The sequence below is a fragment of the Lampris incognitus genome, chromosome 21 (assembly GCF_029633865.1).
Source record: "Lampris incognitus isolate fLamInc1 chromosome 21, fLamInc1.hap2, whole genome shotgun sequence".
In the NCBI taxonomy this organism is placed as follows: Eukaryota; Metazoa; Chordata; class Actinopteri; order Lampriformes; family Lampridae; genus Lampris; species Lampris incognitus.
The window spans coordinates 2,172,275-2,177,274 of NC_079231.1; the positions used below are offsets into that span (position 1 = coordinate 2,172,275).

The 5,000-nt window shown below is 33.4% G+C and overlaps 1 protein-coding gene across 2 annotated transcripts in view; it reads right to left on the bottom strand.

Moving 5' to 3' along the window:
- The window catches only part of sh3yl1 (SH3 and SYLF domain containing 1), a 47,861-nt gene that overhangs the window by 7,369 nt on the left and 35,492 nt on the right, over window positions 1-5,000 (bottom strand). The gene's annotated exons all lie outside the window — the stretch shown is intronic.

Here is a 5,000-nt window from a genome sequence, read left to right on the forward strand (position 1 = left end):
ATTAGAGGTAGGAACACATTCCCTCATTTAATTAATTTAATCAATTAGATAAACAGGAACGGATTAGAGGTAGGAACACATTCCCTCATTTAATTAATTTACTTAATTAGATAAACAGTAAGAGATAAGAAAACATTCCCTCATTTAATTAATTTAATTAATTAGATAAACAGTAAGAGATAAGAAAACATTCCCTCATTTAATTAATTTAATTAATTAGATAAACAGGAAGAGATAAGAGGTAGGAACACATTCCCTCATTTAATCCATTTAATTAATTAGATAAACAGGAACAGATTTGAGGTAGGAACACGTTCCCTAATTTAATTAATTTAATTAATTAGATAAACAGGAACAGATTTGAGGTAGGAACACGTTCCCTCATTTAATTAATTAATTAGATGAACAGGAACAGATTAGAGGTAGGAACACATTCCCTCATTTAATCAAATTAATTAATTAGATGAACAGGAACAGATTAGAGGTAAGAACACATTCCCTCATTGTTGTTAAGTTCAACAGAAACACCGCGTATGAAAGTAAGACCAACAGAGCATCATGCAACATGATGAACTACACCCGTGCTTATTCAGAACTGCTTCACTTTCACTCACTTTCCTCTCACCGCACCCAACAACTGTACAACTGTAGAGACTGTACAACTGTAGAGACTGTTCAACTGTATTAAAGGTACAGACTACAAACTGTACAACTGTAGAGACTATAAAACTGTATTAAAGGTACAGACTACAGACTGTACAAACTGTACAACTGTACAGACTGTACAACTGTATTAAAGGTACAGACTATAAACTGTACAACTGTAGAGACTGTACAACTGTATTAAAGGTACAGACTACAGACTGTACAAACTGTACAACTGTAGAGACTGTTCAACTGTATTAAAGGTACAGACTACAAACTGTACAACTGTAGAGATTGTTCAACTGTATTAAAGGTACAGACTACAAACTGTACAACTGTAGAGACTGTTCAACTGTATTAAAGGTACAGACTACAAACTGTACAACTGTAGAGACTGTTCAACTGTATTAAAGGTACAGACTACAAACTGTACAACTGTAGAGACTGTTCAACTGTATTAAAGGTACAGACTATAAACTGTACAACTGTAGAGACTATAAAACTGTATTAAAGGTACAGACTACAAACTGTACAACTGTAGAGACTGTACAAACTTTACAACTGTAGAGACTGTACAACTGTATTAAAGGTACAGACTACAAACTGTATAACTGTACAGACTATAAAACTGTATTAAAGGTACAGACTACAGACTGTACAAACTGTACAACTGTAGAGACTGTTCAACTGTATTAAAGGTACAGACTACAAACTGTACAACTGTAGAGACTGTTCAACTGTATTAAAGGTACAGACTACAAACTGTACAACTGTAGAGACTGTTCAACTGTATTAAAGGTACAGACTACAAACTGTACAACTGTAGAGACTGTTCAACTGTATTAAAGGTACAGACTATAAACTGTACAACTGTAGAGACTATAAAACTGTATTAAATGTACAGACTACAAACTGTACAACTGTAGAGACTGTACAAACTTTACAACTGTAGAGACTGTACAACTGTATTAAAGGTACAGACTACAAACTGTACAACTGTAGAGACTATAAAACTGTATTAAAGGTACAGACTACAAACTGTACAACTGTAGAGACTATAAAACTGTATTAAAGGTACAGACTATAAACTGTACAACTGTAGAGACTGTTCAACTGTATTAAAGGTACAGACTACAAACTGTACAACTGTAGAGACTGTTCAACTGTATTAAAGGTACAGACTACAAACTGTACAACTGTAGAGACTGTACAAACTTTACAACTGTAGAGACTGTTCAACTGTATTAAAGGTACAGACTATAAACTTTACAACTGTAAAGACTGTACAACTGTATAAAGGTACAGACTATAAACTTTGCAACTGTAAAGACTGTACAACTGTATTAAAGGTACAGACTACAAACTGTACAACTGTAGAGACTGTACAACTGTATTAAAGGTACAGACTACAAACTGTACAACTGTAGAGACTGTACAACTGTATTAAAGGTACAGACTATAAACTGTACAATTGTAGAGACTATAAAACTGTATTAAAGGTACAGACTACAAACTGTACAACTGTAGAGACTATAAAACTGTATTAAAGGTATGGACTACAAACTGTACAACTGTAGAGACTGTACAACTGTATTAAAGGTACAGACTACAAACTGTACAACTGTAGAGACTGTACACCTGTATTAAAGGTACAGACTACAAACTGTACAACTGTAGAGACTATAAAACTGTATTAAAGGTACAGACTACAAACTGTACAACTGTAGAGACTGTACAACTTTATTAAAGGTACAGACTACAAACTGTACAACTGTAGAGACTGTACAACTGTATTAAAGGTACAGACTATAAACTTTACAACTGTAAAGACTGTACAACTGTATTAAAGGTACAGACTACAAACTGTACAACTGTACAGACTGTTCAACTGTATTAAAGGTACAGACTATAAACTTTACAACTGTAAAGACTGTACAACTGTATTAAAGGTACAGACTATAAACTGTACAACTGTGGAGACTATAAAACTGTATTAAAGGTACAGACTACAAACTGTACAACTGTAGAGACTGTACAAACTTTACAACTGTAGAGACTGTACAACTGTATTAAAGGTACAGACTACAAACTGTACAACTGTAGAGACTGTACAACTGTATTAAAGGTACAGACAACAAACTTTACAACTGTAGAGACTGTACAAACTTTACAACTGTAGAGACTGTACAACTGTATTAAACGTACAGACTACAAACTGTACAACTGTAGAGACTATAAAACTTTACAACTGTAAAGACTGTACAACTGTATTAAAGGTACAGACTATAAACTGTACAACTGTAGAGACTATAAAACTGTATTAAAGGTACAGACTACAGACTGTACAAACTTTACAACTGTAGAGACTGTACAACTGTATTAAAGGTACAGACTACAAACTGTACAACTGTAGAGACTGTACAACTGTATTAAAGGTACAGACTATAAACTGTACAACTGTAGAGACTATAAAACTGTATTAAAGATACAGACAACAAACTTTACAACTGTAGATACTGTACAACTGTATTAAAAGTACAGACTACAAACTGTACAACTGTAGAGACTGTACAAACTTTACAACTGTAGAGACTGTACAACTGTATTAAAGGTACAGACTACAAACTGTACAACTGTAGAGACTGTACAACTGTATTAAAGGTACAGACTATAAACTGTACAACTGTAGAGACTATAAAACTGTATTAAAGGTACAGACAACAAACTTTACAACTGTAGATACTGTACAACTGTATTAAAAGTACAGACTACAAACTGTACAACTGTAGAGACTGTACAAACTTTACAACTGTATTAAAGGTACAGACTACAAACTTTACAACTGTAGATATTGTACAACTGTATTAAAAGTACAGACTACAAACTGTACAACTGTAGAGACTGTACAACTGTATTAAAGGTACAGACTACAGACTGTACAACTGTAGAGACTATAAAACTGTATTAAAGGTACAGACTACAAACTGTACAACTGTAGAGACTGTACAACTTTATTAAAGGTACAGACTACAAACTGTACAACTGTAGAGACTGTACAACTGTATTAAAGGTACAGACTATAAACTTTACAACTGTAAAGACTGTACAACTGTATTAAAGGTACAGACTACAAACTGTACAACTGTACAGACTGTACAAACTTTACAACTGTAGAGACTGTTCAACTGTATTAAAGGTACAGACTATAAACTTTACAACTGTAAAGACTGTACAACTGTATTAAAGGTACAGACTATAAACTGTACAACTGTGGAGACTATAAAACTGTATTAAAGGTACAGACTACAAACTGTACAACTGTAGAGACTGTACAAACTTTACAACTGTAGAGACTGTACAACTGTATTAAAGGTACAGACTACAAACTGTACAACTGAAGAGACTGTACAACTGTATTAAAGGTACAGACAACAAACTTTACAACTGTAGAGACTGTACAACTGTATTAAACGTACAGACTACAAACTGTACAACTGTAGAGACTATAAAACTTTACAACTGTAAAGACTGTACAACTGTATTAAAGGTACAGACTATAAACTGTACAACTGTAGAGACTATAAAACTGTATTAAAGGTACAGACTACAGACTGTACAAACCTTACAACTGTAGAGACTGTACAACTGTATTAAAGGTACAGACTACAAACTGTACAACTGTAGAGACTGTACAACTGTAATAAAGGTACAGACTATAAACTGTACAACTGTAGAGACTATAAAACTGTATTAAAGGTGCAGACAACAAACTTTTCAACTGTAGATACTGTACAACTGTATTAAAAGTACAGACTACAAACTGTACAACTGTAGAGACTGTACAAACTTTACAACTGTATTAAAGGTACAGACTACAAACTTTACAACAGTAGATACTGTACAACTGTATTAAAAGTACAGACTACAAACTGTACAACTGTAGATACTGTACAACTGTATTAAAAGTACAGACTACAAACTGTACAACTGTAGAGACTGTACAACTGTATTAAAGGTACAGACTACAGACTGTACAAACTCTACAACTGTAGAGACTATAGAACTGTATTAAAGGTACAGACTATAAACTGTACAACTGTAGAGACTATAAAACTGTATTAAAGGTACAGACTACAAACTGTACAACTGTAGAGACTGTACAAACTTTACAACTGTAGAGACTGTACAACTGTATTAAAGGTACAGGCTACAAACTGTACAACTGTAGAGACTGTACAACTGTATTAAAGGTACAGACTATAAACTGTACAACTGTAGAGACTATAAAACTGTATTAAAGGTACAGACAACAAACTTTACAACTGTAGATACTGTACAACTGTATTAAAAGTACA